General features: G+C 44.9%; 1 pseudogene; it reads right to left on the bottom strand.

Moving 5' to 3' along the window:
• The window catches only part of LOC119168315 (uncharacterized), a 75,282-nt pseudogene extending 62,116 nt beyond the window's left edge, over positions 1–13,166 (bottom strand).
• Between the last annotated feature and the right edge of the window lie 574 nt (positions 13,167–13,740).

Here is a 13,740-nt window from a genome sequence, read left to right as displayed (position 1 = left end):
GACGGCCGGCTGGAACTTCTCCGAATCTCTTAATACGGACATCAGAATTGAGTGTCCGTCATTCTCACAGCCTCGTTTCGCCTTGGCCTTCGCCCGAAGCTCGCAAATCTGGGTCAGTTATGCTGAGTCTGTTTAAATCAATGAGAGCTATTGACCCCCGATGTGTCACGCAGCCTCTATTGAATTGCGGCTCTTTCTATTATTTATCGCAGATGCCAGCATAACCTAAGCAGGGATGCCGATCAGCTGTGGAGACGCGAAAAGAAAGAAACGAACCAGCAGCCGTGAGCTAATGTTCGATACGGCTTCCTGGGAAGCCGCCTTGTTGCAACTTCGTAAAAGGGCAAAAAAAAAAGAAGGCACGCAACCTTGAGCAAAATTTATAGCCAGACCTGAATACCCTTGTCTCTTCCCATTCCCTTCAGCGCTGGTCTAGTTTTCTTCCTTCCGTCGTGGGACGTGAGCGCGCCGTATACGTTGTTTACAATCGAGAGATGAGGCTTATCTGGGAGGACCCCGGAATCCGCTCTAATCTGTGGCCGGATCAAGATGACGGGGCCGTTTCTCCTCCTCCTCCATTGCCGATTTCCTGGGTTCTCCAGCCCTGTCGATTCTTCTCTCTTCTTCCCGAGCACACCGCCTGGTTTTACTTCTTCCTCCATTCTTACTTCCTTCCTTCGTGGCACGTCGGGGATGTGCGTGCTTCCGTGCGCGGCAACCTGAACGAGAACTAAGCAAATGACAGAAATGACGGGTTCACCCCAGAGTCCCCTCCCTCGACAATTTCTCCGGCTACCCAGGCACAAGTATTGCGTTACCGAGGACGCGCTATGACGGATGAACGGATAGCAGCGATACCATGATAGCAGTACGGGTTACCACCTGTTACGCTTTGCATGTACACGGGTGGTCAAAGGCTCACCAGGCCACACTACCACATGATTACATGGGATAGCGGCCTGTGAACTATTTAACACTCCCGTACACACGTACGCAACCACTCTTCAGGGACCTGAGTATGGAGGCACATGGAAAAAAATAAAAGAAAGACCACGTCAACCCTGCCTAATCGTTGCTGTCATTCCTACGTTTCTGTCACTCAATCGTGAAAGAAAAGCTGCCGACAACACGTTTTGTTCATCATTTATACTGCATTCCTTGTTCACGTCCAATGTCAATTTTTGAGCACCTGAAAAAAAAAATGGCAGCATATTCATGGAGTGAATGATGGAGAGTGGGGCGAAGAATTCATCCGTTCATTCGTTCTTGCTTCCGTTTGTCCATGCGTCCGTCAGTGTGACCGTCCATGCGTCCATCAGCCCGTCCGTGCGTGCGTCTGTTCGTGCGTCCGTCCCTGCGTTCGTCCATGCAGCCGCCTCTGCGTCCGTTCATGCGTCCATCCATGCATCTGTCTATGTGTCCGTTCGTCCATCTATTCAACACTCCAAGTACCACCATCTCGCATCTTTTCATCATATATTCCCCATATAGAAGCACCGCCATCCAGCAGACATTCCAAGGACTAAAAGAGAGGTGGCACACGCACACTTTCTTACGGCTTGCGCTTCGGGTCCACTTCCCACCTTTAACCACCTTTCATGGTATATACTAGTTCACTGTATTCATGGCACTGCGGCCGAACGCTCGCTAAACCTTTCGAAAACCAAGGAGGTTACGCCCAGCGAGTATGACGTAGCAAACTTTTTCAGTCAGATAGTGCTCAATGTACATGCCAATGGCTGCTAATGGGAAATGAGAGGCGGAGAATTCGGCTTTTACTTTCTTACAGCTTGCGCTTCGTATCTACTTCCCATTTTTAACCACCTCGAGTTCATTCATGGTATATACAAGTTCATTGTATTCATGGCACTGCGGCTCAACACTCGCTAAACCTTTCTAAAGCTAAGGAGGTTACACCCAGCGAGTATAACGTAGCAACCCTTTCTTGTCAGATAGTGCTTAATGTACATGCCAATGGCTGCTAATGGTGATCGCAGCCTGCGCGTTAACTAAAAGCCGAATGCTCCTGTCTCTCATTCCCCATTAGCAGCCATTGACATGTACATTGAGCACTATTCTTTATTGTTCAACAACGCACAGAAGAAATCTCTCACCGGCACCACCTTGGAGGTCAAAATCTTATACTTGTTACATACTACGGGGGACGAACGGGTGCCGTTATAAAAAGTTTCGCCCCTAAAATTCACTTTTTATGCGCTCAAACCACAATATGAGAAAATCTGTTGTGAGAAACTCAGGATTTACTTTGACCACACGATATGTTGCTTCAGTATCACCGAAGTCTAAGTAAACGGATGTTTTAGTATATTACCAAAATCAAAATGTCCGTTGCATGGCTTAAAATAAGTGAAAGGTTTCGAGCTCAGCAGCATGACACCGTAGCTGCAAGTCCACAATAGGGCGGTACCAACCAAAGGCGTGTAATGCATAGCCCGCGCACTCGTCCTGCGTGATATACTGGCAGCGAATCTTATGGTTTACACGATGTGGTATTCTAGGCGTGTACGTGTGAAAGCATCTTAGAAGATACCGACATAATTACGTTTGACTAGTGCTAAATGATACACGTAGCTGTGCACACTTTCCAGCCCTTTTCGTGAGCACTAACATAGAAAAAGTGTACAGACTTACACACATATTTTTATATATATACAAGGTAACCATATAGCCAGAAATTGACACTAAAATATAAGTTTATAAACAAAACATATTTTCTGGTACATGCACATGTGAAAGTCAGGGAAGCCCAATTAAAAACATTGTACAATTGAACTGATAGCTGCACACTGTAAGTATTCTGCGTTTGTCTTTGTTATGCTTAGTTATTACTCTGAGAATCCGTCGTGAGTCAGGAGCATTGCCTAGAGAACATAAGTGGCATGCAAAACATATGGTTCAATGACCTAGAAGTATTTACGGTTAATAGCTTGAAATAAAAGGCATCGGTGATAGAGTAAAGACAAATGCGTCGCACGTAATCACAACCCACATTCGTATGTAAATATAGATATCTGTATTTATCCACGTCAAAGGTCACATCTTTGGTGTTTGCTTATTTTTAGGTCGTCTTGCAAATGAGTCACCCCTTATTTCACAGTAACAAGCATACACACACTCAGGATGATTCGCCAAGGGTGGGTATCGCACACAGGAGTACATACCGCGTGGCTGAAATAAATGTATAATCGAAAGGAACAACAGCCTGATATAAGGTGCTTTTTCTTTAAGGTTTATTTTTCTTTAAAATTAATTTTGACATGCTGCCTGTGAGTTGGCATTTCAAGAACATTCAAGAATATTTTTTCTTTAAAGTTTATTTTGACATGCTGCCTGTGAGTTGGCATTTCAAGAACACGTTTCATGTAGAAATTTGTGCGTTTTGGGGGCAAAATGAAGTCTTTTTTGTTGAACTGCTTTGTTAAGCCTGTTCGATGAGGTTCACATGGTGTCCTCTCAAGCAAAACGGCTTGAAACTTTGTTCTTCCTAGCTGCAAGATGGAAGGGCACTTGCGTCTTTACCGCTAAAGGAGGAAATGGTGCTTCATCGTTTCACTGAGGTTGTTGTGGGCCGTGCGGCGTGTCCAGAGATCCTCGCCTGCAGGCCTTTATGAGGGAAAAAGTTCATTTAGGATAAGTACTACTAAACCACTCAATGCCAAGTCCAGGTACTCCTGTAACTATTGGAAGAATAACTACATTTTTGGCAGCCCCGAGAATCGGACCCCGAAATAACGCAGTGGAGGCGGGTACTCTACTGTTTCGTGAATGGCGACGCTCAGTGACTTCATAGGTCAGAAAGATTTTACAGGATATCTGCATAACCGTTTATCCAGCTCGTGCATTCCTTGAAACTCAAGACAACATATAGAGTCAAACTAGAGGGCACTAGAACTGCATAGAGTGTACGAGAGGCTTCTTCTAGCAGATGCTAGCCAAAATCAGTGGACTGACAATGCTAATGACGCAGGCTTTTGTTGTAGACTGCTAGAAACAACTCTACCTTTTTTTGCTGAAACAATACCAGGAAAGGTATTCCAGCTTAAATAACAGAATATGTTTTCTTCAATTTTCGGCAGGGTTCGTAATCCGAGGGGGATAAAGAATGAGCACACTAACGAGCATAAAGCCCGCGTATTTGAATTTAGCTTTGACATCATTTATGCGCGAACAATAGAACTGCACCGGCAACAAGCAGATAAATAAGCAAGGTTTGAGAAAAAATTAGGAATGAGATGTCTACCTTCTTAACCACTGGTGATAAGATGCACGTACTTCAAATTCATCACTATGGGAGGTGAAGATGCCTTATCTTGCCTTCAAGGTATTCGCCCTCCCCCTCCCGGAGGCCGTAAACAAGAATGCACGTGAGCGGAGGACTCCTCAGCCCTCTATGGGCGCCAATCACAACGCAGCCACGTGTATTAGCGCTCGACGTTGCGACACCACCGCAGTGGCCGCTGCCATGACGGTCCAGATCCGCCCTGTGGACGACGACGCCGCAATGTGTCGGCACGGACCATCCCACCGTACCGGAAGGAAGAGGCATCGAGGCCGCGTCGCCTCCAGGCGAAGATCATTGGCAGCGGGTAGCAAAATTAGGGGGGATCGAAAAGAGAGAGCGAGGGGCAAGAGAAGGCCTTGCGAACTTGCCATGCAGCAAAAGAGCATTTCTCGTGGCTGCTTGGACAGGCCCAGGAGCCATGGGCGGCGACACACGACGCGTTCGGAATCCGAGGATGCCATTTGGAGACATTCCCAGTTCTTCCTCATAAGTGCGGCTATGTGTCACAGCACGCATGCAACGGGAAATGTCGATCGATGCTAGGAACTATGGTTGCTTTTCAGTGGTACGTCCGTATACAGTACGATTCATATGCAGTCAAGTTCGTGTACATTATGAGTCATTATAGCTACAAGGCTGAGCTGGTTGGAGTAAGCTCATATCCGATCCAAGCACAGCATAAATAACCTGTACATAGACGGGAAGGCATTTTTTTTTACAGCGAAGGCTGGCATGATTCGTTCGTAAGATTCCTCCGTGCCCGCTTACTGGAAAGTACAATAAATAAAGAAAAGAAAACACACTCCCTTCCCGGGCCTACATTTGAGATCGGGCTACCCAGTCCTGGCCTGTACGAAGTTAGCACGTGGGAACTATACAAAAAAAATATTTTCATAAAAATGAAAAAAAAAATTATTTGGGGTGCTGGGATTCGAACCCGCACCTACACAATTCGAAGGTGGTTGTCTAGACCACTGGGTTACAAGCCCATTTTTTTATCACCTGGCCAAGGGTTGCAAGCCCTTGTTTGCAGGTGTTGAATATATTTGAACCACATGAACGCGTTAGACCAGCAGTGAAATGTGCATTGACAGTATTTTCTGTGTAGAGCTCGTCCACTTTCGGGGTCCGGGCATAAAAGCCTTTAGCGGAACAAAGATGCAGCTGACTTGTTGAATTGTTCAGATCAAGGAAATTTGGGCTTTACGAAAATTTGATGCCAAACATGCGCTTCAGTGGTCACGTGATCCGCTCAAGAAGCTGACGAACGTTGTAGACAAAACACGCCGTGCCGATAGCACCCAATGCAGCATTAGTTATTTACAATAAATTAGTTTGTACCTTAGTCGACAGTCCTGTGTAACTGGTTTTGGGACGTTAAACCCCACATATCAATCAATCAGTCCTGTGTAACGTCGGTGTGCCAAAAAGCTTCACTGATCAACCACCTTCGCAAAGTGAAATGGCTTTTCAATTATTTTTTTCTCTTTGCGTACCTGCATAGATGCATGTATTTCAGGTAATCGATAGGTGCATTTTTTGGCCACCACCAAAGCAGAGTGCCAATAATATCTTTAAGCTTCCGCAATAAGATCAGATGTACTGTCGTCATATTGATGCGCTCAAGAAAGTGCTTGGTGCTTGAATTCAAAGCTATCTGTTTTTGTCTCCCTTTTCCTGGGTGACTCGGGTTTCTAACAGCACTGATTACCACTATAAAAAATATCAATAGGAAATAAAGGGTCAATAAAATGTGAATTATCACTACGGGGTGGGTAGACTTCAGAAAGATGTTTTTTGTGTAATATTCAGTGATTGATTGATTGATATGTGGGGTTTAACGTCCCAAAACCACGATATGAATATGAGAGACGCCGTAGTGGAGGGCTCCGAAAATTTTGACCACCTGGGGTTCTTTAACGTGCACCCAAATCTGAGCACACGGGCCTACAACATTTCCGCCTCGTGCAATATTCAGTTATATAGGAGGTGCTCATTCGGTGCTTTTATACAAGACGATTGTTGACCGTGTCTCGGATAGTGAGGCTCGTCGTTACGGCGATATTTGCTACTGCCTCTTGAAATACCCCTCTGAAATTTCCTTCAGTCCTGCTTTCAACCGCTCGCCATCAGGGACGCCACGTGGTTTGCAGAGGCGATCACAAGTGACTGAAATAAGTGGGAAAATAGTGGAAATGAAAAATTTTAGTAGTGAAAACATTTGCACAGCAGTGTTGAACAACAAAAGCCAGATGTAAATGTGAAAGGAATCTAGCAGGAACAAAGCCTAAGACCGTTAAACATTAGGAGCAAAGTGTCTGGCCATTTCAGTGGTTAAGTCAAGGCACCAAGTAAATGCTGTACTAAACAGTAAGGTACACAGAAAGCCAATGTGATTGAGATAAGACACCACTGCACAAAATAAATTAATGTCAAACATAATTACAGAGAAGAAGCTGCTAAGCATTCGCGAAATATGCAGAGGATTATAAGATAAGCAAATTATAGGGTTTCAAGAGACGAAACAACCATGATCTGAACAAAAGTCACTTCGCATTGGGAGAGGGAGGGGGGGGGGGGGGGACTCCGGAGAACGTCATTACATAGGCTTTTCATTGGCCGCCGGCGCATTCTCCGTATCACTTAGAATATTGTTAGCAGAGTCAATGTGCATTAAAAAAGAGTTTTTAGTGAGCCTCTTGACACTTAATGACGAAGACGTACGCATAACTGCAGATATTCATCATCAAATTTTAAAGAGGATAAACTGAGCACGCTGGCCGCGCAGGAAACGCGGTCGCTCTTTTAAGTCAGATTGCCACTTCCCGTGACAAAAGAGCGACGAACTATGAATGAAGGTATGTTGTGGCAGTATCTTGTATCTTAGGGTTAGTTGGCATCACAAAACATATTTTTAGATCATTGGGCGTGTGGCCATATCTATAGCCTTGAAGGAAACATATAAAATATGCCGAATGTGACTGTCTTTGCATGGTCACTGACTCATGGTAGACTTGTAGAGCTCTTGCTGCTTTCGAATCTCTAGAATGCAAAAAAATATTGAAATTAAACACGCTCATTACGCAGCCAAGTTAACCACGGTTATGACCAACTCTGGTTTTCCGACGTTACACAGTGGAAGAGCATCCACAGTGAACGCCGCCATTTTCTCGGTTATTCACCAAACCGATGTTGCCAAGCTCGGATTCCTACAACTGAGGTTAGTGGTACCACCGTTCTTTCACGTACCATGTAAAATAAACGTTATTTGGCATTTTTTGAACGAGAAAACCACTCTGAATAACGTGCACAATCTTTTACCATCAGAGCAGAGGCGATATTCGACCTCGAAAACTGCCATGCCAAAGGCGTTAACGCGTCTGCTCCACTCCTTGTCGATTAGTACATCGAATAACGGGCTATGATTGCGTCGGCTCGTGCTCGTATGTATAGTATATTAGGATCCACCTTTTTTCCTTGGTGCTTTTAGTTTGCACGCCTTTCTTTTCGCACGAGTCAGCAAAGTACGTATTCGCTCCGGTTAACTTGCTCTCCAAATGTAGCCACCAGTATTAAATTTATTGGCCTCTAATAAGTATACTCAACGTGCCGCCCGACTTTTTGAATTCAAATAAGCTTAAATGTGTGATGGTGGACGCAAAAGCTATATATATATATATATATATATATATATATATATATATATATATATATATATATATATATATATATATATATATATATATATATATATATATATATATATATATAGCTGCCAGTTAGTAATAAGTTAACGTGCTACGTGACGCCAAACAGGCTCATAAAGACTGTGCCACACTTGCCGCCATGGCTACTAGTGGCGCTGAATGACACTCCCACGTTTAAAATAGGCATAGATATCCAATAAAGTGGCTGGGGGGATAGCTGTCGTGGTAGCTCAAGTGGTAGAGCATCGAACGCGTTATTCGAAGGGTGCAGGTTCGGATCCTGCCCACGGCAAGTTATCTTTTCACCCACTTTTCTTTCTTCTCGTTTACATTACAATTGGCCTAAGAACTTCCCCTATACCTTCCTTGGCATTATTTTCTGTCAGATCTCATTAATATTGTGTAAGACACGAAAATGAGCCCTGTAGTATACACTTGTTGTTTCCCTTATATATATATATATATATATATATATATATATATATATATATATATATATATATATATATATATATATATATACAATATAGGAGCGCATTAAGAAACAAATCACAATCATCGCTAGCTAAACGAGATTCGACGAATTGATACGAGCTTGCGGCGAAGGAGAAGGGGTTATGCGAAAAAATAAAGAGCATGGCGGGGCGTAGTTCACAGCACGCGTGCACGAGGCACGTTATCAAGTCGAGCAACGCTAAGCACTACTGCACGTAGAAACGCCTGTCGTGGTTTTATTACGACGTCGGGTAGCGGGGGGCGTGCAGTGCTGCTTGCAACAAGCGTACCCGATACGCCCACTCGGTCCAGTTCATACCGGAGACTCAAGCGGTGACTCGATGTAACCACAGAGACTACATCTAAATATACGGAGCCTTGCGTTAATGAAATGAGGTGGAACCACTCTCTTCCCAGTGTATTGACGGTGTAAATGTTATTTTTAATTATGCTTCCGCTCCGTGCTCTCTTATTTAGCGAATTACGTGTGGTGGCGCTCTACGGTGGCGAGCTATAGTTCCGAATGTACGCGCGGCTTTCCGAGCTATTTATCGCAGCGGTGATTTATCACACCGCTAATGGAGCGGATTAAGTTTCTTAATGAGACAAGCTATATGAAACGGGGACTTCAGCGTGTAGACTGTTGAGCTTAGCCGCCCGCAGACTAATACGCGAGAAACAACCCCCAACACTTAAAGCACTCGTGCAAAAGGTCCACTCCTGTAGGAGGTTCATATACCGCAAGCTCTGGTAATTCGCTGTCCGGATACACGAACGAGTTTGTCTCGGTGCTAGCTTCGCTCCTGTTCTCATAGTTTCCTTCCTTTGTTTTTAATTTTACATCGGTGGTTATACCGTCCGTTCTGCACTACTAAACCATCCATGTATACCTGAGACGAGTCCACACCTAAATGAGGGTGACGACCAAGCAATACACGGTCAAGTTCCCCCTGCCTTTATAATTATCGTTCTCTGTCTCTCCCGCACTAGCTTGCTTCAAAGTCTAAAACGCTGATCGATTCGTGCTCTATATGTGCGCAGTAACGCAAGCGTCACCGATTGCGTTTCATAAATATATATCGGCGCTACAAGGTCCGCGACGCTTACATTTCGTATTAAGGAAGACCTCGCTACGTAAAAAGGCGCTGCCACGAGGAGGAGCAGCATGAAATACACACATCGTCAATCAGCATTGGCCGCATTTGTGTCGGAACAGACTGGCCGGCGCTTGTACGCACCCCGTAATTATATAAAGCACGCTGTGTCCTGTTGGTGAGGACGCATCGTCGCGCGGCCGAGGCGACCGTGTCAGAAAATCCGCGACCTGCTGTCGTGTTGGCTAGCCGGCAGTGGTGCGTTTTCTAACGGTAGTTGCGCAAAGGACCAGAGTGCTCTCAGCGCGAGGTTGTTTATGTGTGTTGACATAGCAGAGGCCGAGGCTCTAGTGCAGCCTCCTCCATCACCCTCTCCGCCGCCATACTCCTCATGAGCCACGAGGGGTATTACTCCAATGCACCAAAGTAATGATGATGGCGGCCCGGCGCGATAAGTATTTTAATAGCCCTCGTCGTAGTCGTCGGTATACGGCAGCTGCAGAACAGTCTCCGACTTTCCTCTAATACACCTGTCGGTTCCCCGTTATGCAGGTTTGCACTGAGCTTCATACTAGGGTACATAAGCTTGGGGCTGTTAGCCTCCTTTGATTCGCATCGTCATTGCTTTTTTTTTTGCATTCCCATATATAGAGATTGGCCTGAGGGTAGCCGATTAAGAGATGAGAAGTTGACAAGACATGTTTCCGACGATCGGCATGCGTCAGATCCTGGTAGCCCCACGTCCTGCTGCATTATTGCCTAAAAATAATGTCTCCAGGGCGCCTTGACATGTTCGCACGTATACCGCATACTTCTTTAACGGGTACAACGTACCTCAAGCATCTCGTTATAGACACAAGGTCCACAAAATGCTCGCGATGGTTTCAAACAGGTCTTGATACGACTACATATAAGTGCATTCCCACGATCACTTCGTCTATGCGACGATCCAGACAAGGAAGAGACTGAGGCTTGAAGAGATGAATATTCGTAAACGTTGAGACAGGTGGTCTTGCCTTCTTCGAAGCAGCAAGTGCGTACGACAGCGACAGAGCCTGGTGAATCTAAATGCGATCTGTGAAGTGTTGCGCTTTGAAGTTTCACATTGAGGGATCTCATATACGTATATTGAATGGGCGTGTTCAAGAACACTGAACACCGCCCCACACTAGTTCACAGAAGACTCCGCTTGAGGCACGATCATCGGATGCCGTCAAACACTTATACTCGCACAAAGAACTTACGATGAGCATGGCAATGTTATTGCCCTTGGAGCCTACTTAGAACCTCTCGGCAACGCCAAAGTCGACATCAAAATTGATTGTTCGTATCTCTTGCTATCGCAATAACAGCAGAAGAAAGGTTTAACTGACGCTGGACAATTGCCTGGTCGCCACAATGCATTGTACATTCTTGTGTGAAATGGAGAATAGTAAAATAGGTCGTTGATAGTCTCTTCGCAGTAGCAGAAACCTCGTGTCGTACTGTCAGAGATTCCAGTTCGACTACATGACTTAGTGATCTAGATCAAGGAAATTGGGTGGTAATTAACATTCCAGGAAAACTTCTTGCCGATAACTTACTCCATTACCTCTACGGTACAGTGTAGATGGCGATTATATTGGTGAGGTGTCTTACGTTACGTATAGTTAGCTTAGATATACAAACTGTCACGTTCTGCCCTGACCTCACGCTTACACTTTTGAGCGTTCTGTGTCGGCCGCGGTGCTCGACTTCTGGCTCGAAGGTCACGAGTTCGATCCCAGCCGTGGTGGTAGCGTTTCGACGGAGACAAGAGTAGAGCACTGTGCGCGTTGTGACGTCAGCGTACGGTTAAGATAACCTGATAGTCGAAATTTTTGCATCCCTCTGCTACGATCTACCTCACGATCATACCGTTGTTTTTGGCGCGTAAGCCACAGAGATTAATATATTTATTAATATTTTTGAATGGCTTACACTCAATTATTCCGTATATATATATATATATATATATATATATATATATATATATATATATATATATATATATATATATATATATATATATATATATATATATATAATGAACAGATGAAGTAATAAAATAAAATAGGCAGAAAACGGAGTATCTAAATTACCGTGTGTTAAGTAAGGAGTATTGCTATACAAGTGCTCCCTACGCATGAGAAGCTAATCGAAAGAAAATTTTGTACCGTATGCGTGAAATTTAATTAAGCATACGTCAACAAGGAAGTAAAGTTGTGGGAATTTGTGGTGTGTCAAGGCTAACAAGGAAGGGCGCAAAAGGGAGATGTATATATAGCCTTTGTGGTCACCGCTTTTTGCTAATCATGCGCCAGTGTTTGCAGATAGCTTTTCATTCTTGCAATAACTTCTTATAGCCAGTTTGCGAGCGTATAATGAGAGCAATATTTTAAACGCCCGTTTCCGCCCACGCCAAGGGAAAGTACGTTGTACACAACGCCTGCCCGCATTGCCACGCTTCCGCTTGCGGACAGAGGTATCACCGCGCAGTTCCATCAGCTGGACGTTGGGCAGTTTCTTCAGGGTGGCGCTCGTACGCGCTGGCGTATTAAAACAAAGTGGTGGGGACGTGACTGGAGCCGTCAATTATATCCCGCAGGCTGCATCTATGAGTTGCTCTGCGTGGCCCACAACTTCCACCAGCGGTGTCAGTATAAGCTGAAGACTGTACCGCGTCATACAAAGCCTGTGTGGTACGTAGCAAAGTTGCACGGTTGAGGTCAGGCGAAGTGACGGAACGCTTGTTCCGTACACGAGAGAAGGGGCCTGCATAACAACGTGTGACAATATGTGGCTTCTGTTTACATTTCTTCGCGAATGGCTTTATTTACCCTACCTTGGGAGAAGAAGGGGACTACCAGATAAGAATTTGCGCCCTATTTTCCAGTGCGCTGCTTCGCCCCCTTGTACGTATACTACCGAATAACTCCTGCGCGCCTCTTAGCCTTCTTGCATGGCATGGAGAAAACAAAAAATCATGAGAAAACAAAAACGCACACAGGAAGGGCGTTCTGGCTACAACCGTTCAGAGAGGCCGTTCGATCGCAAAAAAGTGCAATAGCGCTTTCAGGGCCTTCTGCTGTGAAGTTGCATCTTGTTGATATTGTAAAATTCTTTCCTCCGACAGAGGCTGATTATCCAATTTGCTGAGTTACTTGCGAAGGCATAGTCATTGTCGACCATACTCTAGGCAGTCACAAATAATATGTCGGATGGTTTCTTCGTTGTCACAGTGGTCACAGGCTGCGGTGTCAGCCATTCCAATGCAGAAAGCGTACGCGTTGGTAAACGCAACGCCCTACCACAGCCTACATAAAAGGGTCTGGTTTGCTCGGCAAAGCCTCGATGGCACTTCAAGACTTAACGTAGGGTCAAGCGAGTACAGTCGGGCATGCTTGAGGTGTGGCTGATTCTCTTGTGATGGGGTTTGCTGGCGAGCAAGCCAGTGGTGCTTTCATGCAGCATCTGTCCTGGAAAGTGGTAGTAGCAGTTCATGTTCTTCTGCTTGGCCTGATCAGGCTGCTTGATCGGCCCGTCCATTACCAATTACTTTGTATGCTAAGGGACTTAGTGAAAACCTGACAATTCATACGGAACATTTAGTACACCAAAACTAGATCATGTACAAAAACATAGCTTAAACACAGCATGCGGCGTTTTTGCTGCTTCCTTGCAAAAAGGGTCAAACAAAACTGCCAAGCAAAACAAACTGGGCAGCTTGTCCATAAGTAGCGTGCTCTGCCGCCACATACGACCTGTTACTGTCTGTGTTTGCTTTTCAAGTATACAAGCCTCGAAAAAGTGTCTTCATATGCTTATATTGTAGAAAACTGTAATCAGATAGTTACGATCTTTTCATGAAAACAGGCAAAAATATTTGTGGTCACACAAGCAGAATCTCTCAGAGCTTGCAGTGCTAAATTTAGTCTTCATCCACTAACCCGAAACTCGGACTGCAGGTTATAAATAGCATTTATTTGTGCTACTCTATATACCACCAGTGTGACGCTGATTATGATTACATCGTAGTTCGAATCCTGCCTGAGGCCGCTGCATTCCCGATGGAGGCGGAAATGTTGTAGGCCCGTGTGCTCAGATTCGGGTGCATGGTAAA

The sequence above is a fragment of the Rhipicephalus microplus genome, chromosome X (assembly GCF_043290135.1).
Source record: "Rhipicephalus microplus isolate Deutch F79 chromosome X, USDA_Rmic, whole genome shotgun sequence".
Lineage (NCBI taxonomy): Eukaryota > Metazoa > Arthropoda > Arachnida > Ixodida > Ixodidae > Rhipicephalus > Rhipicephalus microplus.
The sequence above is the reverse complement of the archived record's forward strand: the minus strand, read 5'-3'. Positions and strand labels throughout refer to the sequence as shown.